Source organism: Electrophorus electricus, chromosome 15, assembly GCF_041902795.1.
Source record: "Electrophorus electricus isolate QZ-2024a chromosome 15, ASM4190279v1, whole genome shotgun sequence".
Lineage (NCBI taxonomy): Eukaryota > Metazoa > Chordata > Actinopteri > Gymnotiformes > Gymnotidae > Electrophorus > Electrophorus electricus.
In genome coordinates, this window is record NC_137511.1 from 24445455 (window position 1) to 24468794 (window position 23340).

At 39.2% G+C, this 23340-nt stretch overlaps 2 non-coding genes across 2 annotated transcripts; both read right to left on the reverse strand.

The window, feature by feature from the left end:
• Window positions 1-604: 604 nt before the first annotated feature.
• trnas-cga (transfer RNA serine (anticodon CGA)) lies at window positions 605-686 on the reverse strand. Its single transcript has one exon. It is a non-coding gene; the product is annotated as a tRNA-Ser (tRNA).
• Window positions 687-16283: 15597 nt separating this feature from the next.
• Window positions 16284-16365, reverse strand: trnas-cga (transfer RNA serine (anticodon CGA)). Its single transcript has one exon. It is a non-coding gene; the product is annotated as a tRNA-Ser (tRNA).
• Between the last annotated feature and the right edge of the window lie 6975 nt (window positions 16366-23340).

A 23340-nucleotide genomic window follows, 5' to 3' on the forward strand; every position in this document is an offset into this window, starting at 1 on the left:
TCTTGTTAGTGACTTTTGGTGGGTGGGCACTGGAGTAAACAGTGTAATAAATAAAGTGTTATAGTTAAAGAGAAAAGATGGTGCTGTCCCTGGAATGCTGGTACAAGAAAAGCATAGGCAAACACCACTGCAATTTGCATGTGAGAAATAGTCTTCCAGAATTTTCACTGAGCTAAGATGACTGTCCAATAGTTGAAGAGTTTTTACATGCCCTTGACATCACGGAGGTAAGAAGGATGTGCTTTCTCCACTACATGAAACAAGACACTGCTATGTGGCAGGTAGATCGTTCAGGAAAGGGTCTGGGAGTGCAAGCTCTCCACACTGGTGGCATGATGTCTCTGCAGAAATCACTTCAAATAAGCAACTAAATTCTCTATTCTGCAACAGAGCACATTGGAGCTTGACACCAACACATTAATCCCTGGGTCATCACAACTTATCGACAAAGCAGCTATTTCTGCTTCAATTCCTAGGACTCCTACAGTTTCACTGGCACAAAGTTGCAAATGGAATGGCAAGCATGTGCAAAAGGAGAACTACATGACACTGTGAATTTATTCTTCCAGCAAAGCCATCAGGAGAAAAACATCTGATTCCATCACGCTGCAAGCAGGAGTCGAACCAGCGCAGGGAACCCCCATTGGATTTCGAGTCCAACGCCTTAACCTCTCGGCCATCGCAGCTGTTACATGCTTTGGGCACTTTGGGGTTAAGTCTTAGGACTTCTTCAAGCTCAATTATGAGTACCCATATATCATTGATTCAGGACTGAAAATGGCCTGAGATGCAAATTCAAAGACAGTAATCTCCCGAATGGTCTACTCACTATTTTAGCAAACTAATGTCAATTCCAGGTGAACAGGTGCCCAAAAGCTTGTCAGAGTATTAGACTGATCCGCTACTTAAAACACTACCGTGGCCTCCAAGGTTTCCCACGTGAAGACGTGGGACGGCTCAAGGTGGCTAAGCATTTTTGCATGAACACTCTTTTTGTTTTTAAAAAATCACACCTAGCTGATGAAGGTGTCATGTAAACCATTCACTGGAATGTACATGTGAGCAGAAATGTAAGTCAACAAAGTTGAAACTTGCACATTGGAAATAGAGTAGTGCAGGACATCGCTTGACCTAAGTTCAATGTTGACTAGACAGTGCAGCTCAGTACATTAATTTGCAATAGAATAATCAGACATATTGCAAACAGAGTCAAAGCCAAATTTGATAAAAGTGCTGCATATGACATAACTCATAGTTTAGACCATTCTCGTGTTTATCACACAGGGATAGCCAAAATTCTTTGAATATTTTGCATTTTTACAAGAATTCAAAAAGAAATACAAATCATAAGCCAGCACACCGACATTGTTAAAAGAGGAAAATGAAGACTGGGTCAACATCACCAGAATTTGTTTAAAAAACTTTCTGTTGTAGGTGCACTGATCCAAAATACTTCAAAACCTGTGGGATGCGTACATCTCAGTCAGTTTCTTTTAACACACGTGCATCTGTCCTTGTTAGTATAGTAAATAGTATCTCCGCCTCTCAGGCAGAAATTCTTGGGTTGATTCCCCGACAGGGAGTCTTCCTATTCTTAGTGCACTGCAGACAAACTGGTGACTTGGCACCCTTTGTAGGAATGATAACATCGAATCCTACACCCACAGTTGCTCTTGATTTTTCTACATAGATGAATCAAGACACTAGCACATTGTGGATCAATAATTTGATAAAGCACCTGGGAGAGAATTTGGTGCCCAGTGGCGACATTATCTCTAAACAGACATGACAAAACATGCATACCATCAAGGCCAAGACTGAAGAGCATAAAAAGATTTTGTCAATTTCATAAACTACATCAAATGCTTTGCTGGTGTCAAATATTGTAACGACATTAAACATGGTGACTTGACAATTACGTGAAGGGTAGTGCTTGGTAACTGTCCATCTTGACTTTGGATTGTACATTTTCACTCTTGACTTGTCTCGGGACTACAGTGTCAAGTCTTGAGATGTATTTGTTACATTTACAATTTACATTTAAGGCATTTAGCAGACACTTTTATCCAGTGTGACTTACAAAAGGGTTTTATCATTTACTCATAGAATACACCCTAGCCATTACAGTAGGTTAGAGTCCAATATCCCAATGATCTAGAATACTGTAGAAATAAAAGGATCACTGCTGTTACCTAGAAGTACAAAATGCATAAGGACTAAAGTTTGTTAGACAACATCAGTGTAATAAATAATACCCTACAATAAGTGTTAATTTAGTTATTCAATATAGGAGCAGGGTCATTTGTCAGATTCCATGAATAGATGGGTCTTTAGTCTGTGTTTGAAGACTGCAAGGAACTCTGCTGTCAGGACAGCAAGTGGAAGTTCATTTCACCATCTGTGAGTCTCAATGCTTGTCTTCCATGAGACTTGGAGCATGGAATTTCAAGCCGAGCCATACTTGAGGTTCAAGGCCCTTGAGGTATGAATCGGGCTTTGACCACTGACTCAATATATCAAGGGCCTGGCCCATTTTTGGCTTTGTAGGGGAGCATCAAGATTTTAAATCTGATGTGTGCAGCTACTGGAAGCAAACGAAGGGAGCGCAGCAGCAGGGTAACACGTGTGAACTTTGGAAGATTGAAGACGAGTCATGCTGCTGCTACTACTGCTGTTACTTGCAAGTACATCATCTTGTTAGTGACTTGTGGTGGGTGGGCACTGGAGTGAACAGTGTAATAGCTAAAGTGTTATAGTTATAGTTAAAGAGAAAATATGGTGCTGTCCCTGGAATGCTGGTACACGACATGGAAGAGAAGTTTTTACATGCCCTTGACATCACGCAGGTAAGAAGGATGTGCTTTCTCCACTACATGAAACAAGACACTGCTATGTGGCAGGTAGATCGTTCAGGAAAGGGTCTGGGAGTGCAAGCTTTCCCCACTGGAGAATTGGTGCTGTATACCAAGTTCAATTGTCATCTTGGAGAACAGGTGTAACATAAAGTTCATGCCTTGGTCAGATTGTATAACTTTGGGCAATCCAAAGGTAGTGCAGAATTTAATAACAGCTCTTCGATTTTAGGGATCGAAGGGGAATAGCCTCAGGGTACATGGTGGCAGCACACATTATAGTCAATAGGTAGCAATGACCAGAACGGGTCTTTGGCAAAGGGCCCACACAATCAACCAACACCTTTTCAAAGGGCTCACCAACTGCTGGAATGGGGCACAGAGGAACAGACGGAATGACCTGATTTGGTTTTCACTGCATGTAAGGCATGAACGGCAGTGTCCAACATCACTTCTAATCGATGGCCAAAAGAAATGTTGTAGAATTTGTTGTTTTGTCTTTTTTCTGATACCTAGGTGTCCAGACAGGGGATGGTCATGTGCTAGTGATAATATGTGTATTTGGTATGATGCTGGAACAACTACCTGGGCTACAGAGTTCCACTCCTCATCTGAGTCAGATTGACTCCATATCCTGAATACAACACCACCTCAAATGAAATACATGCGCCAATAACCTATCGGTTTGTTTTGTCACGATTCTTATTTTCTAGTACACATCCATAGGTCAAATATATTTATCAGTTACTAAAATTTAATCTGTGTATTGGAATACTTTTAAAATATACATCAGTAAGGTAATGTACATGAACCCATGTTTTCTGATTGTTTTTGGATAACAGAAAAATGGTTTGTCACGTGCATCCTTGACTCAGTCTATCTGTTACAGAAACAAATTTTTTAGACAATTCTAATAGCCATTATTGTGGAAAAACCTCGTCAGCCAGGATGATTTTGCATGTAGCTGTTTAATACAATCATATAGTGTAGTTGTTTGTTTGATTATAAAGGATGATCTCATAATAATCTTATCTACATATTCTTATACATTTACATAGTAGCATTCACTCATATACTCAAATTCCATATGCTACATAGAAAAAGTCCACCTCATCCATTTTAGTTTTTACCTGATCAATAATCCAAAAAAACATATAAATAACAGCACCCTCTAGCGATGAACCTCAATTATTTTAAGATAAATATAAAGTATAGCTAGGATAAGTCAGCGCTATCTTGCAGCTAGAACAAAATATTCTCAGATTAGTTTATGCGTCATGGAACGTGGCTGAATTAAAAATGAAACACAATTAAGTCAAATTAAATTGACCCACCTGCAACAAGTTCAGCAACCACATTTAATTTCACTGAATGGTCAGCTAGCCAGCCTATACAAAACAGGTTATTGTTAGAAATTCTGCATGTGTGATTCACTTAGCTTTACATCTCAGATTGCTTATAATGATATACTAATGTATCCACATTAGAAATAATTGGTGAAATCCACCACAAAAGATGAGACTCAACATAATAAATAATGAGACAAACCTTGGGATATGACGTGGATATGAACCTACCCAAAGCAGCTATGTCTCGCTCTGCTCTATATAAGGGGCTGGAGACTTTCTGACCAGCAGGTTGCGCTGAACCCATTTTGCAGGCATTTCACAACTTTATCATTTTCAACACTGTGACATTGTTTTAGGTAATCTGTGTTCTACATATTCAAAAGAAGCACACTAGGAAGTAAGAATGGCTTCTTCTTTGGTGAAAATCTCCTTGTTAAAGAACCTTTTTTTTTCTACTGCATTGTTGTATGTTTAAATTTGGTTAACATTTGTTCAGGGTTGCATGATTTGTAATTTTTTTTACTGTTTGGAATGCCCAAGGTTTATAATATTACAAGTGGGACTATTCTCTACAAACCTATGCGATATCAGATCAAAGTTATTGGAATGTGTGATTTTGTGCTGTTTGTTATCTATGTCAATGTTTACAGTAGCGATTTTCTTTGTTCAATCCTTTTTTAGGTGGTATAACTGGAAGCATCTAACGACTGCGGTGACCCAAAGAGCTATTTAAAGGGCTGGTGCGCAGGCTCCATCAGTGATTTTTAATCATTGCTGCACATACATTGTCGGTTTTCTAAAAAGTTAATTTTGCCATGTCATTGCCAATGTGTTTTTCACAGGCTAAGAACGTCAGTGAGCTCTCTCTGACCAAGGTCTAGTTTATAGCCAGCGAGTTTGGTGGAGTTATGTTAAAGGGTTGGCATGCAGGCTTCCTGAGTGGTTTTTAAAAAGTGTGTTTTGCTGAATCATTGGCAACACATGGAATGCTCCATCTGGTCACGGCCAATATTATAGCCAGCAAGATTGTTGTTGCGACCTGAAAGTATTAGTGTGCAAGATTTAGGATTTTTTTTTTCACAGGCTATTTAAAATATGCTGTCAATGCAGTGGCTATGCTGTATCGTTCACATTAGATTAGACTTGCAACTAGACTTTGTAGGGTGGAAGAACTACGGGACCAGAACTGGGTTGTGCTTCCGTACCCATTACCGACACATTTTTTAGTACCATTTGTGTGAAGTAGTAAAGTCAGCTGTGGTGGAACAACAAATATACTGTGGTCAAATATACTGGTGGTCAAATATACTGAAAATGGGATGAAAATCCCAATTCAAATATATGTCATTTGGTGTGTCAAATATACATCAATGGGGATGAAAATCCCACTTCAAGTATGTTTCAGTGGTGTATCAAATATATTGCAAATGGGATGGAAATCCCACTTCAAGTATGTTTCAGTGGTGTGTCAAAATACCAATTCAAATATGTCATTTAGTGTATCAAATATACTGCAAATTGGATGAAAATCCCAATTCAGGTATATGTCATTGAGTGTGTCAAATATACTGCAAATGGCATGAAAATCCCAATGCAAGTATGTCATTTAGTGTGTCAAATATATTGCAAATGGGATGAAAATCCCACTTCAAGTATGTTTCAGTGGTGTGTCAAATATATTGCAAATGGAATGAAAATCTCACTTCAAGTATGTTTCAGTGGTGTGTCAAATATGAAAATCCCAATTCAAATTTATGTAATTTAGTTTGTCAAATATACTGCAAATATATCTCGGGCACTGACGTTTCCTTCTATTTTCCACACTATATGAACTTCAGCAACCACATTTAATTTCACTGAGGGGTCAGCAAACAAGCCCACAGCAAGTATGTCTCGCTCTGCCATGCACCTCCCAGTAAATGTTACAACTTCTTCCATAATAAAATATAATTAAAAGAAAGCTGTGGTCATAAAAATGAACAGCACCCTCTAGCGATGAACCTCAATTATTTCAAGATAACTAAAGCATAGGTAGGTTAAAGCACCGTTAGCTTGCAGCTAGAACAAAAAATTCTTAGTGAGGTAGAACAACAAAAGCCTGAGACCTTTAGTGACACTGTTTGAAGCACATGGCCACAACACTGACATCACTCCATGTGACATCACACCATGACACACACTGGCTTTCATCAATATATTGATTTCTATTGGCCATTGCAGTGCCATTGTCTTTGAGTGAAAGCAATTCTCACGGAGGTGTGAAGGGGAGGGGAACTTTAATATTACTTCACAAGCGTTTTCAGTGGCAAACATCATGATTGGCAGCTGTTTCAACAAATAGTGAACACTTAGACTACTGTCAACCAGCTTCCGCATTGTAAGCAGACAAAGTGTTGCGCATGCGTTTGACGCTGTTTGGCAAAACGCATTCAGCCGTAAGAATGATTTGATCGCCAAGTTTATGTGGAGTTGTCTGGGTGCTTCTAGCATGGACTAGCTACAATGTTTGCATCGCAAATCACTGGGTGTTTCCATTCACTGCTGGAAAAAAATCGTAATCCTTCTACAAAATGTAAGTATAAATGAGAAAGATTATTATTTCTTTACAGTATTACAGCATTTACAGTATTACAGTATTTTCCCATAATAACAATGATGCTATGAAGCTATAATTGTTGTGGAACTTACTAAAGTAACTTACTGTGATGTTTTAGCCTAAATAAACATGCAAACTCAGTGTATAGTGACTGATGACTTTGTGTGCATTTGGAGAGGTTTTTGGACACTGTGGAGATGTCTAGGACACCTAGTGGAAAATAGTGGAAAAGTGTTGAATTTATTTATTTACCCAAGTGAATCAGGAAATGTAGAGCATGACTGAAAATTAATCTCCAGCATCAAAAGACACATTATACACCCCAAGAATCAAAGGCGTTTTTTTGTTGTTTTGTTTTTTTACATTTTTGTTTTGTATTAGAAGAGCTCAAATGCAACCTAAATGATGCAAAAATAAGCTTGTATAATTTCAGATAACTAATGTTAAAGTGAACAAGTGCAAATCGTTCACAAATGAGCTTAGACCTGGATGTGCATAGACAGATTATTAATTAATTACAAAAAGTTGTATTTGTCTTTATTTTACTGTTTTATTTTTGTTTAAAGCTATTTTGATGACTGAATCATTTTTGAAGGAACTTTGCCTTTGTGATGGTTTTTGCTGAGTATATACACTTTTTTGCCAGGTGATCAAAATTAACTATAAAATATTTATATATAAATTTCAGTGGAATGGAAGAATATCATTATTTAAGATTAATAATTAATGGTGGAATGTTTTAGAAAATATTAAGAATTAGAAATCCTCTAGGTGACACACAAGTCACACTTTGCCCATTTACTGTGCATATAGCCAGTGGTTATTTTTAACATCCAGTGAAGAGGATGAACACTAGAATACAAATCTTAATGGTGAGGTCAAATCCCAGCTCAGCATTGTGTTGATCATGTGGGGCGTGTGGAGCGCGTGGGGCGTGTGGGGTGAGGTGGGGTGGGGCCTGTCATAAATGCTTTTGACCTGTTTCAGTCTAATAGCCCTGAAGGGCAAAGATCTGCATAATCCATCTCAGTTGGGGAGTCTGAAAATTACATGGTTCATAAACTTTTTTTTTAATATCATAAAGTTTGATCCCTCTACTTTTTTTCAGTTTTTCTGTTTTCTATTGTACACTCAGTATTAGCAGGTTTTATAATTTTAATATCCAGTGCTTTATCCTTATGTTTTTACTGTTTTATAACTTGACTGTGTACTTTTTTGTTCTATGATTATAATTAATATTATTACTATCATCATCATCATCATCATCATCATCATCATCATCATCATCATCATCATCAGGTTTAGATTAATGACTTTATTGAGGCTTCATGTTATAATCCATGCCACATGATCATAATAATGATCTGAGCATAGTCTTCCTCCTCTTCATCACACTGTCTCAGTGTCTCTTGCTCTGTGTGTGTTGAGAATAAACTGATGTAAGTATCATGCATGAAACCAGAGGAAAGTCCAACCTCTCGTGTGCCACACGGGTTTCTATGGCTGCTGCTCCCAGATGGGACCCCTGTCCATTTTAACCTCAATCCTGGCAGCAGCATTGGGGTGGCCTCCCCTCTCTCACCCCTTGTTGCAAGTTTGCTGCAGCGCAGACATGGTTTGACATCATGACGCTCAAGATTTTTGCAATGCTCAACTGTCAGAAAAACGTCCTCGCATTGCTAAAAAGAAGTGATCATCTTGGAGGCATATCATTCCGATGGATCGGACAATTTGGAACTGATTCCTGATTCCCATCACTTCATGGTTGAAGAAGCTGATTGTGTGTTGGGGAAAACAGATGTTCTTCATAAGTGGCTGTGAATGGACTTGCTTTCACTGTTAACATGTGTTCTTTGTAACATCAAGCCTTCTCAGATTCATTATTGATTTTATTAGTTTTGGGTTTATGGTCTATTACAAAAGTGGTACTTTTTGTATATTGTTCCAATCCAATGCGCCCTCATCTTCTTTTCACAGAGAGCCACAATCGCTGCAGAAATCCTTTTCCCTTACGTTTTGATTTACGTTTTCCTTTGGTTTGCTGCTTCTGCTCTTTCTGGAAGCCTTTCAGCCTCAACATCTCCATCATTCTGCACAGTCTACGCTCCCTCTCCCGGCGCTTTCGTCTTTTCTTCCGTTCCTTTTCCTGTTTAATATGGTGCTTAATTTTCCTTTGCAGCTGTTTTTCCTTTGCTTTTCTCTCTTTCTCTCTTGCATTTTCCTCAGATTTCTTAGTCCTTATCAGGACATTCCATAGATTTTTCCACCACTTCCTTTCATAGGCTCCTTCACATGTCTGCTGAACTTTTTCATCCTCTTCTTCCTCCATAATCACTGTCACTCCTTCATCCTCCTCCATAATTACTGTCAGCCCTGTTCTGCAATACGGGACGTGTGTACTAGACACAAACTTTTTGTGCTGCCTCCGGGCAACAGCAATGGGGCGCTTGGGGGTTTCCGTGGCTGCAGGTCGCAGGGGGCAATTAAGAGCAGCCCTGCCTGGCTTTTGGAGGATGGATGGGGGAGTCCTGGTGGGATGCAGCGTTGTAACCACTCTAGGGAAGTTGAACCTGATTCTTTCCCACTGCGGAAAAAGTGCATAATATTTAGCATTCTTATTACACACATGCGCAAAAACACTAACACACAGAAAAGCAATCTGACACGACCAACACCACATTGCTCGTCGAGTTGTGAAGTTGTGCTGTAGGCATAAGACATCTCCTTATTTCTGTCTAAAATCACCCTCTGTCTATAGTATGACATTGACTGTATGTGACTGCAGTGGAACTGAAGGTTTCATTTTGGTGTTCCTACTTTCTCCAGTTGAGCTTTCAGGGACTTCAGTTCATCTTTGAGCTCCACATTCTCCAAGTTCTTTTTAATTGTTCCTTTTCTTGTCTGATGGATTCCTTCATACTCTTCTTCCATCAGAATTATTGCCTCCAATTCATCCACTCTCATCTTAACGTGGGAAATCCAGTCTCTCTGAAGGAATGAAAACAACAAGACACTGCCTTATGAGTGGACATATCTTAGCCACAGCAAACAATGAGCCCCTCCTATTATAATAACACTTTCTAACATGTATTCAGACATTGATTCAAATTACTTCATTCTGTTTACCATGGCATTAAGCATGGGACGGTTTGAGAATGCCAACTCCAGACAGAAAAACAGAAAACATATAGTAGAGATTATGCATAAAATGACTACTGTATGAAAATAGCTTATGACACATTTACTCACAACTGCAAAATCAGCTGCTGCATCACTCTCCTCATTCAGTGTGCGGGCTCTGCCTGTCTTGGCAGTCGTATACTTCACCTCTGGCAGCAGCGATCTATCATGCAAGCTTTCCTTACTAGATGCAAACTTTGTATGCCGACTCCGGGCAACGTCAGAGCTGCGATTGGAGGTTTCTGTGCCCACAGGTAGCAGGAGGCAGTTAGGCTCATTAAGCGCAGCCTTGCCAGGCTTTTGGAGGATGGATGAGGGAGTCCCGGTGCACTGTAGTTGTGGAAACACTGTGGCGAAACTGGACTTGACTCTTTCCCACTATGAAAAAAGTGCATAATATTTAGCATTCTTTTTACATACATGCATAAACACACATACACCAAGATGCACAGAACAGCAATTTTACAGCATCAACAACACATTGTTCTTCGAAATGTATAGGAGCTACAATTACTCAGGAACTGCACAATAGTTTCCACTAGGTGTCATAAAAACCTCTCCTTTTCAGACCGACAAAAAGTCGTCACACAATATACATCGAGTGTGCGACTTTTTTCTTAAAATGTCACAACAATGTTTGACAACTTACTAAAATAAATTATTAGCTTCAATAAAGCTTCATTATTAAAGGCTAAATAACATTATCTCCATTGCCATTAGGCTAAAAAGCTATCCTGGGGAAAATACTGCAATAAGCTTAAAAAATATTATGCTTAATGCACAAACGTTCATTTATACTTACGATTTTAACAGCACTTACGAATTTTTCTAGCAGTGAAAGGATACCACCAATGATTTGCAATGCAAACATAGTAGTCCATGCCAGAAGACACTGAACCATCACTATCAGCATGCAACTCATAACTGCATCAAAACTCCACATAAACTTCAGTTCAAATAAAACCTGTGGAACAAGGGAAACCACAAAGGTCATTTTCAGATAATGGGGCACAGCATTGGAAATCCCTGTGTTGTGCACTGTTCATTTGCTGCTCATTATTATTCCCAGCCTCTGTTCGTAGTCCAAGCCTCATGTTTTCTATTGCCAGTATTAGTTAAGTGTTCTTGTCATTGCTTGTGTTATTGTTTTAGCCTCCTTCCACTTTGTCTTCATCTGTGTTGTTTACTTTTGTTCAGCATGTACTCTCAGCCTCTTTGTATCATGTATTCTATGGCATTGGGCTGGTGTAGTGATTATGATTCTGCATCAGCCCTTAATAAATCTTGCGCTTCTCCACGTGTGCGTTCACCTTCCAACCGTTCATCGTTACACAGATAAAAAGGAATTTAAGGCTTTATTGAACAAAGTAAAGACTGGATTAAACAATACAAACCACTACAGGTGAAAAGGCGGGAACCATAATATCAGGCATAGGTTGAAAGAAGAAAACAAGCCATAAAGTGTAAACAAGGTTCAGACACGCTCGCTGTGCAGAAAGAGACTTCGCAACTGGAACACAGACCAGGAGGTTTTATACACGAGCGTTAATGAAGGTACCAAGTAGCAGGTGTAGTTAGATCTGCACTGGCATGTCCATCCGGAGTGGAGGGGGTGACATGGTGCATGACAGACTTAAGAAATGTGGCCGTAAAACCTTCCGTGAACCTTTCAGTCCGACTTGATTTCTTTTCAGTAAACGCTCGTGCACAAGGACGTGACTTTGAGAGCCAGCTGAATTGAATGGATGCCCGGTCCTCATGCTCGTCCCCAGGGCTGGTGCACCAACTGGGATTAACTGCCAAACTGGCAGAAACTGAGACCATTTTTCATAGAGAGGTTTAAGCCTGTTGCACCAAGACCAGTAGCGATGCATGCGTTCGTTTAAAACTTGGAACGTATGACCATTGCTAAGCAACCTGCACTATTACTAATTGCATACAAATTATATTGTTCATATAAACCATGCTGAGCTCTAAACAAAGCTGCTTAACAACAGTTACGTGACTAATGTGCTCCTGAGTCTCTGAATCAGGCCTCACGCTGCTTTATTCTAGCTGAACATGTAAAGCTGATATGATGTCGCCATCACGCGCACTTGCTGTTGGAGAGTTTAACTCTGCTCCCACAGAAAAGGGAGCTGTGAAATCTCACCTTACACCTGCTCCCACATAGGCCAACATTTATGCCGCTCTTAGGAGAAACTCAGGTTGTGATCGGTGCTAAAATCTCACATCAGCAGTGTGCGAATCGGAAAGTTCGCGTACGATCACAAGAGTCGCGTGGTTTGTTTTTAGCACGTGGACGTGTCGGTTTTTGGCTTGTAATCTCGAGCTCACCGGGTGAACGGCTTATCCATAATTAAGTCAACAACAACACAGCCTACTCGAAACGACTTCAAATAAGCTTGACTCTTTGGCGTTTATTTATGCATGTGGTACATCTACCTGGATCGCTAATGACAGTCTGGCTAATTTCTGCTAGCTGGAGAGAGTTAGAATTAGACAATGACCAAGTTTATCCAGGCGTGGTCTTTTCCCTCTTCTACAATCTGATTTTTAGCGCTTGGACTCTTTCACAAAATGTCTTTTAGTCCGAGGCCAAGACATTTCCAAGCAGTCTGTCTTCATTTATGTGTACTCACCTTTGGGAAAGTTCCTGCCTCAGATCAGACACGCTCCAAACTGCATGAACGCTTCACAACTTCTTTAATGACCATCTTGCAAAATGACCCCTATTTATAGATTTATATTCATAGATTTTTATTTAGTTTTATTACACACATAGTGACTTCATAGGGCTAGACTGTGATGTCATAATACCACGTGACAGTGAAGGCACTTATATGTAGAACTGAACTAAATACTCAGAGGCACAGTTAGTTAATTTCACAGACATGTTTTATGAAAAATATTTCACAAATTTTAGAATACAAATGAATTTCAGGGCTTTATAGTTATTATAGTGAATTAGCCTCACCAGGCCTGCCATGCTAAGCTAATAGCCTGTGTTTGAGTCATAAGCACTGAACATCAGGACACTGAGTTGGGCTTCATTCTTTCTCACTGAGACTTCATGTATAGGCAGCGCTGTACTGCCCTGTTCTCTTCCTTTTCCCCCAACTTCTTTATAAGGGTTCTTTTACTTGTCTGTTGGACTCCTTCATCCTCTTATTCTTCCATAATTACTGCCTGCAATCTATATATAATAGGCTGTAATAAGCAATAACAGATTTTTCTCCAACTTCTTCATAATGGATCTTTCACTTGTCGACACCCTGTGACACACACTGGCTTTCATCACTGTTACTGTATGATGATATAAACACTGTACATATGGTCAATGTCACACTTTAGGCATGGGCACACACACACAGACAGACACATGGCCACACGCACACACACGCGCACACACACGCGCACACACACACGCGCACACACACACACACAGACAGCCACACACACGCACAAGCCCTTTACTTTAATATCCTGTATGCAGGCATGTTACCTTCTATTCCACCAAGCACAGAAGTAACATCGTATTCACAACATGACAAATATAAGTGTTTTGGAAATTCAGCATAATATTTATCCCTCACTTTCTTTCTTTGAAAGGTTGACTGGAAGATATACAGATGTACAAGTAGCTGGCGGGATTACTGTCACACTGGTACAAACATCAAAGTTTGTTTTGGGTTGCCAGATCTTCCAAAAGTCTTATCTATTCTAGTTCCTATTATAAAGTTTGTGTTCCCAAAATGATTCCTCATACCTGCCCTTGTGCAGACCTTGGTAGCCCTGCTTGTCAGTGGGTTCAGTAAGACTTTTATAAATGGTTCCTTGCTACTAGAAGCAATCTCAGCCAGACTAACAGGCATGGAATTCATGCAGTGTTGCAGTTTGCTTCCATGACAGCAGGAATAATGCTCCTATTTACGACAAGCAAGTTGCGAAGAATGCCTTAAGATCTTTTTCCAATTTTGACCACATTTGTCCAAGTTTGGAGTTGGAATGGATGGAGCTTGAGGGCTGTTTCCAGCTGTGTCAGACTCCACTGCACTTACTCGTCATCCATCATCCAATAGACTCCCACATCTAATCCTGCTTTTTCTCTTTCGGGTATCTTTCTGAGTCTCTTAAGTTCACTCTCTCATTCACTCAACAAAATATCACCCATCAACTCTCGGTTTCTGTTTCCATTCTTCTTCATCTTTCATTCTCCCTCTGTCCCTCTCCCTTCATTTGTCTCCCCATTTTCTCTCTTCCCTTTCTTTCTCTCTCTCTCTCTCTCTGTCTCTCTCTCTCTCTCTCTCTCTCTCTCTCTCTCTCCCTCTCCCTCTCCCTCTCTCTGTGTCTCTCTTGCTCAGGGTGTTCTGGGATTGAGAGGTTGTTCTGGACACTTGAGGACTTTTTATGAGAACACACACACACACATTCAGTTCAATTCAATTGTGCCAAAGCTTTTGTGAAGAAATTACTGCTAACAATGATAGTAAGTACAACAATAATATAACTACAACAACTCCTATTACCAATAAACAATAATAATAATTATAATAATATAGGGGGTAAATATAGGCAATGGTGTGGTAATTTGGCTGAAATCCAATTTGTCTTTTACTCAGGATATTGTGTTTAGTAAGGAATTTCAGAAATCTAGAATTTAAAATGCTACACTACACATTATCTTCCCTAGGTTACTGTTCACACAGATGCCTCTGTAATTCTTAGTGTCGAATTTATCTCCGGATTTAAAGATTGGTGCTATTAATCCTTGGTTTCAGATTTCAGGGAAAAAACCTCCATTCAGGTTAAACAGTTTTAGAATAGCCAAATGAAATTTAGAGCTTGAAAAGTTTATCATTTTATTTAGTACACTGTCAGGCCCACATGCCTTCTTTGATTTTAGTTTGTTAATTTTCTCCTGAAGTTTCTGCTCAGTAATTGAGAAGTCTAATGGTTTTTGATTAGCCAATTGTAGCACCTCCAGTTTTTGCTTTATAGGATTTTGTTGAAGATTTGCATTTGATTCTACTGTCTGGAAGAGAGTTTGGAAATGGTTTGTCCAAATGTCCCCATTTTGTATTTCCAGTTCTTCCTGATCTCTTTTTTAAGTTTATTCCACTTGTCCAAAATTGACCAATTGCCAAGAAGTACAAAATGCATAAGGTCTATCTTAAACAATGATAAGTTCAATAAACAATAAGTACTAAAGTTTGTTAGACAACATCAGTATAATAAATAATACCCTACAATAAGTGCTAATTTACTTAGTCAATATAGGAGCAGGGTCATTTGTCATATAAATATTCCATGAATAGATGGGTCTTTAGTCTGTGGTTGAAGACTTCAAGGAACTCTGCTGTCAGGACAGCAAGTGGAAGTTCATTTCACCATCTGTAGGCCAGGACAGAAAAGAGTCTCAATGCTCGTCTTCCATGAGACTTGGAGCATGGAATTTCAAGCCGAGCCATACTTGAGGTTTGAAGCACTTGAGGTACGAATCGGGCTTTGACCATTGACTCCCTGTATCAAGGGGCTGGCCCATTTTTGGCTTTGTAGGTGAGCATCAAGATTTTAAATCTGATGTGTGCAGCTACTGGAAGCAAACGAAGGGAGCGCAGCAGCAGGGTAACGTGTGAACTTTGGAAGAATGAAGACGAGTCATGCTGCTGCTACTACTGCTGTTACTTGCAAGTACATCATCTTGTTAGTGACTTTTGGTGGGTGGGCACTGGAGTAAGCAGTGTAATAAATAAAGTGTTATAGTTAAAGAGAAAAGATGGTGCTGTCCCTGGAATGCTGGTACAAGAAAAGCATAGGCAAACACCACTGCAATTTGCATGTGAGAAATAGTCTTCCAGAATTTTCACTGAGCTAAGATGACTGTCCAATAGTTGAAGAGTTTTTACATGCCCTTGACATCACGGAGGTAAGAAGGATGTGCTTTCTCCACTACATGAAACAAGACACTGCTATGTGGCAGGTAGATCGTTCAGGAAAGGGTCTGGGAGTGCAAGCTCTCCACACTGGTGGCATGATGTCTCTGCAGAAATCACTTCAAATAAGCAACTAAATTCTCTATTCTGCAAGAGAGCACATTGGAGCTTGACACCAACACATTAATCCCTGGGTCATCACAACTTATCGACAAAGCAGCTATTTCTGCTTCAATTCCTAGGACTCCTACAGTTTCACTGGCACAAAGTTGCAAATGGAATGGCAAGCATGTGCAAAAGGAGAACTACATGACACTGTGAATTTATTCTTCCAGCAAAGCCATCAGGAGAAAAACATCTGATTCCATCACGCTGCAAGCAGGAGTCGAACCTGCGCAGGGAACCCCCATTGGATTTCGAGTCCAACGCCTTAACCTCTCGGCCATCGCAGCTGTTACATGCTTTGGGCACTTTGGGGTTAAGTCTTAGGACTTCTTCAAGCTCAATTATGAGTACCCATATATCATTGATTCAGGACTGAAAATGGCCTGAGATGCAAATTCAAAGACAGTAATCTCCCGAATGGTCTACTCACTATTTTAGCAAACTAATGTCAATTCCAGGTGAACAGGTGCCCAAAAGCTTGTCAGAGTATTAGACTGATCCGCTACTTAAAACACTACCGTGGCCTCCAAGGTTTCCCACGTGAAGACGTGGGACGGCTCAAGGTGGCTAAGCATTTTTGCATGAACACTCTTTTTGTTTTTAAAAAATCACACCTAGCTGATGAAGGTGTCATGTAAACCATTCACTGGAATGTACATGTGAGCAGAAATGTAAGTCAACAAAGTTGAAACTTGCACATTGGAAATAGAGTAGTGCAGGACATCGCTTGACCTAAGTTCAATGTTGACTAGACAGTGCAGCTCAGTACATTAATTTGCAATAGAATAATCAGACATATTGCAAACAGAGTCAAAGCCAAATTTGATAAAAGTGCTGCATATGACATAACTCATAGTTTAGACCATTCTCGTGTTTATCACACAGGGATAGCCAAAATTCTTTGAATATTTTGCATTTTTACAAGAATTCAAAAAGAAATACAAATCATAAGCCAGCACACCGACATTGTTAAAAGAGGAAAATGAAGACTGGGTCAACATCACCAGAATTTGTTTAAAAAACTTTCTGTTGTAGGTGCACTGATCCAAAATACTTCAAAACCTGTGGGATGCGTACATCTCAGTCAGTTTCTTTTAACACACGTGCATCTGTCCTTGTTAGTATAGTAAATAGTATCTCCGCCTCTCAGGCAGAAATTCTTGGGTTGATTCCCCGACAGGGAGTCTTCCTATTCTTAGTGCACTGCAGACAAACTGGTGACTTGGCACCCTTTGTAGGAATGATAACATCGAATCCTACACCCACAGTTGCTCTTGATTTTTCTACATAGATGAATCAAGACACTAGCACATTGTGGATCAATAATTTGATAAAGCACCTGGGAGAGAATTTGGTGCCCAGTGGCGACATTATCTCTAAGCAGACATGACAAAACATGCATACCATCAAGGCCAAGACTGAAGAGCATAAAAAGATTTTGTCAATTTCATAAACTACATCAAATGCTTTGCTGGTGTCAAATATTGTAACGACATTAAACATGGTGACTTGACAATTACGTGAAGGGTAGTGCTTGGTAACTGTCCATCTTGACTTTGGATTGTACATTTTCACTCTTGACTTGTCTCGGGACTACAGTGTCAAGTCTTGAGATGTATTTGTTACATTTACAATTTACATTTAAGGCATTTAGCAGACACTTTTATCCAGTGTGACTTACAAAAGGGTTTTATCATTTACTCATAGAATACACCCTAGCCATTACAGTAGGTTAGAGTCCAATATCCCAATGATCTAGAATACTGTAGAAATAAAAGGATCACTGCTGTTACCTAGAAGTACAAAATGCATAAGGACTAAAGTTTGTTAGACAACATCAGTGTAATAAATAATACCCTACAATAAGTGTTAATTTAGTTATTCAATATAGGAGCAGGGTCATTTGTCAGATTCCATGAATAGATGGGTCTTTAGTCTGTGTTTGAAGACTGCAAGGAACTCTGCTGTCAGGACAGCAAGTGGAAGTTCATTTCACCATCTGTGAGTCTCAATGCTTGTCTTCCATGAGACTTGGAGCATGGAATTTCAAGCCGAGCCATACTTGAGGTTCAAGGCCCTTGAGGTATGAATCGGGCTTTGACCACTGACTCAATATATCAAGGGCCTGGCCCATTTTTGGCTTTGTAGGGGAGCATCAAGATTTTGAAAGTATAGCTAGGATAAATCAGCGCTATCTTGCAGCTAGAACAAAATATTCTCAGATTAGTTTATGCGTCATGGAACGTGGCTGAATTAAAAATGAAACACAATTAAGTCAAATTAAATTGACCCACCTGCAACAAGTTCAGCAACCACATTTAATTTCACTGAATGGTCAGCTAGCCAGCCTATACAAAACAGGTTATTGTTAGAAATTCTGCATGTGTGATTCACTTAACTTTACATCTCAGATTGCTTATAATGATATACTAATGTATCCACATTAGAAATAATTGGTGAAATCCACCACAAAAGATGAGACTCAACATAATAAATAATGAGACAAACCTTGGGATATGACGTGGATATGAACCTACCCAAAGCAGCTATGTCTCGCTCTGCTCTATATAAGGGGCTGGAGACTTTCTGACCAGCAGGTTGCGCTGAACCCATTTTGCAGGCATTTCACAACTTTATCATTTTCAACACTGTGACATTGTTTTAGGTAATCTGTGTTCTACAAATTCAAAAGAAGCACACTAGGAAGTAAGAATGGCTTCTTCTTTGGTGAAAATCTCCTTGTTAAAGAACCTTTTTTTTTCTACTGCATTGTTGTATGTTTAAATTTGGTTAACATTTGTTCAGGGTTGCATGATTTGTAATTTTTTTTACTGTTTGGAATGCCCAAGGTTTATAATATTACAAGTGGGACTATTCTCTACAAACCTATGCGATATCAGATCAAACTTATTGGAATGTGTGATTTTGTGCTGTTTGTTATCTATGTCAATGTTTACAGTAGCGATTTTCTTTGTTCAATCCTTTTTTAGGTGGTATAACTGGAAGCATCTAACGACTGCGGTGACCCAAAGAGCTATTTAAAGGGCTGGTGCGCAGGCTCCATCAGTGATTTTTAATCATTGCTGCACATACATTGTCGGTTTTCTAAAAAGTTAATTTTGCCATGTCATTGCCAATGTGTTTTTCACAGGCTAAGAACGTCAGTGAGCTCTCTCTGACCAAGGTCTAGTTTATAGCCAGCGAGTTTGGTGGAGTTATGTTAAAGGGTTGGCATGCAGGCTTCCTGAGTGGTTTTTAAAAAGTGTGTATTGCTGAATCATTGGCAACACATGGAATGCTCCATCTGGTCACGGCCAATATTATAGCCAGCAAGATTGTTGTTGCGACCTGAAAGTATTAGTGTGCAAGATTTAGGATTTTTTTTTCACAGGCTATTTAAAATATGCTGTCAATGCAGTGGCTATGCTGTATCGTTCACATTAGATTAGACTTGCAACTAGACTTTGTAGGGTGGAAGAACTACGGGACCAGAACTGGGTTGTGCTTCCGTACCCATTACCGACACATTTTTTAGTACCATTTGTGTGAAGTAGTAAAGTCAGCTGTGGTGGAACAACAAATATACTGTGGTCAAATATACTGGTGGTCAAATATACTGAAAATGGGATGAAAATCCCAATTCAAATATATGTCATTTGGTGTGTCAAATATACATCAATGGGGATGAAAATCCCACTTCAAGTATGTTTCAGTGGTGTATCAAATATATTGCAAATGGGATGGAAATCCCACTTCAAGTATGTTTCAGTGGTGTGTCAAAATATCAATTCAAATATGTCATTTAGTGTATCAAATATACTGCAAATGGGATGAAAATCCCAATTCAGGTATATGTCATTGAGTGTGTCAAATATACTGCAAATGGCATGAAAATCCCAATGCAAGTATGTCATTTAGTGTATCAAATATACTGCAAATGGGATGAAAATCCCACTTCAAGTATGTTTCAGTGGTGTGTCAAATATATTGCAAATGGAATGAAAATCTCACTTCAAGTATGTTTCAGTGGTGTGTCAAATATGAAAATCCCAATTCAAATTTATGTAATTTAGTTTGTCAAATATACTGCAAATATATCTCGGGCACTGACGTTTCCTTTTATTTTCCACACTATATGAACTTCAGCAACCACATTTAATTTCACTGAGGGGTCAGCAAACAAGCCCACAGCAAGTATGTCTCGCTCTGCCATGCACCTCCCAGTAAATGTTACAACTTCTTCCATGATAAAATATAATTAAAAGAAAGCTGTGGTCATAAAAATGAACAGCACCCTCTAGCGATGAACCTCAATTATTTCAAGATAACTAAAGCATGGGTAGGTTAAAGCACCGTTAGCTTGCAGCTAGAACAAAAAATTCTTAGTGAGGTAGAACAACAAAAGCCTGAGACCTTTAGTGACACTGTTTGAAGCACATGGCCACAACACTGACATCACTCCATGTGACATCACACCATGACACACACTGGCTTTCATCAATATATTGATTTCTATTGGCCATTGCAGTGCCATTGTCTTTGAGTGAAAGCAATTCTCACGGAGGTGTGAAGGGGAGGGGAACTTTAATATTACTTCACAAGCGTTTTCAGTGGCAAACATCATGATTGGCAGCTGTTTCAACAAATAGTGAACACTTAGACTACTTTCAACCAGCTTCCGCATTGTAAGCAGACAAAGTGTTGCGCATGCGTTTGACGCTGTTTGGCAAAACGCATTCAGCCGTAAGAATGATTTGATCGCCAAGTTTATGTGGAGTTGTCTGGGTGCTTCTAGCATGGACTAGCTACAATGTTTGCATCGCAAATCACTGGGTGTTTCCATTCACTGCTGGAAAAAATCGTAATCCTTCTACAAAATGTAAGTATAAATGAGAAAGATTATTATTTCTTTACAGTATTACAGCATTTACAGTATTACAGTATTTTCCCATAATAACAATGATGCTATGAAGCTATAATTGTTGTGGAACTTACTAAAGTAACTTACTGTGATGTTTTAGCCAAAATAAACATGCAAACTCAGTGTATAGTGACTGATGACTTTGTGTGCATTTGGAGAGGTTTTTGGACACTGTGGAGATGTCTAGGACACCTAGTGGAAAATAGTGGAAAAGTGTTGAATTTATTTATTTACCCAAGTGAATCAGGAAATGTAGAGCAGGACTGAAAATTAATCTCCAGCATCAAAAGACACATTATACACCCCAAGAATCAAAGGCGTTTTTTTGTTGTTTTGTTTTTTTACATTTTTGTTTTGTATTAGAAGAGCTCAAATGCAACCTAAATGATGCAAAAATAAGCTTGTATAATTTCAGATAACTAATGTTAAAGTGAACAAGTGCAAATCGTTCACAAATGAGCTTAGACCTGGATGTGCATAGACAGATTATTAATTAATTACGAAAAGTTGTATTTGTCTTTATTTTACTGTTTTATTTTTGTTTAAAGCTATTTTGATGACTGAATCATTTTTGAAGGAACTTTGCCTTTGTGATGGTTTTTGCTGAGTATATACACTTTTTTGCCAGGTGATCAAAATTAACTATAAAATATTTATATATAAATTTCAGTGGAATGGAAGAATATCATTATTTAAGATTAATAATTAATGGTGGAATGTTTTAGAAAATATTAAGAATTAGAAATCCTCTAGGTGACACACAAGTCACACTTTGTCCATTTACTGTGCATATAGCCAGTGGTTATTTTTAACATCCAGTGAAGAGGATGAACACTAGAATACAAATCTTAATGGTGAGGTCAAATCCCAGCTCAGCATTGTGTTGATCATGTGGGGCGTGTGGAGCGCGTGGGGCGTGTGGGGTGAGGTGGGGTGGGGCCTGTCATAAATGCTTTTGACCTGTTTCAGTCTAATAGCCCTGAAGGGCAAAGATCTGCATAATCCATCTCAGTTGGGGAGTCTGAAAATTACATGGTTCATAAACTTTTTTTTTAATATCATAAAGTTTGATCCCTCTACTTTTTTTCAGTTTTTCTGTTTTCTATTGTACACTCAGTATTAGCAGGTTTTATAATTTTAATATCCAGTGCTTTATCCTTATGTTTTTACTGTTTTATAACTTGACTGTGTACTTTTTTGTTCTATGATTATAATTAATATTATTACTATCATCATCATCATCATCATCATCATCATCATCATCATCATCATCATCAGGTTTAGATTAATGACTTTATTGAGGCTTCATGTTATAATCCATGCCACATGATCATAATAATGATCTGAGCATAGTCTTCCTCCTCTTCATCACACTGTCTCAGTGTCTCTTGCTCTGTGTGTGTTGAGAATAAACTGATGTAAGTATCATGCATGAAACCAGAGGAAAGTCCAACCTCTCGTGTGCCACACGGGTTTCTATGGCTGCTGCTCCCAGATGGGACCCCTGTCCATTTTAACCTCAATCCTGGCAGCAGCATTGGGGTGGCCTCCCCTCTCTCACCCCTTGTTGCAAGTTTGCTGCAGCGCAGACATGGTTTGACATCATGACGCTCAAGATTTTTGCAATGCTCAACTGTCAGAAAAACGTCCTCGCATTGCTAAAAAGAAGTGATCATCTTGGAGGCATATCATTCCGATGGATCGGACAATTTGGAACTGATTCCTGATTCCCATCACTTCATGGTTGAAGAAGCTGATTGTGTGTTGGGGAAAACAGATGTTCTTCATAAGTGGCTGTGAATGGACTTGCTTTCACTGTTAACATGTGTTCTTTGTAACATCAAGCCTTCTCAGATTCATTATTGATTTTATTAGTTTTGGGTTTATGGTCTATTACAAAAGTGGTACTTTTTGTATATTGTTCCAATCCAATGCGCCCTCATCTTCTTTTCACAGAGAGCCACAATCGCTGCAGAAATCCTTTTCCCTTACGTTTTGATTTACGTTTTCCTTTGGTTTGCTGCTTCTGCTCTTTCTGGAAGCCTTTCAGCCTCAACATCTCCATCATTCTGCACAGTCTACGCTCCCTCTCCCGGCGCTTTCGTCTTTTCTTCCGTTCCTTTTCCTGTTTAATATGGTGCTTAATTTTCCTTTGCAGCTGTTTTTCCTTTGCTTTTCTCTCTTTCTCTCTTGCATTTTCCTCAGATTTCTTAGTCCTTATCAGGACATTCCATAGATTTTTCCACCACTTCCTTTCATAGGTTCCTTCACATGTCTGCTGAACTTTTTCATCCTCTTCTTCCTCCATAATCACTGTCACTCCTTCATCCTCCTCCATAAT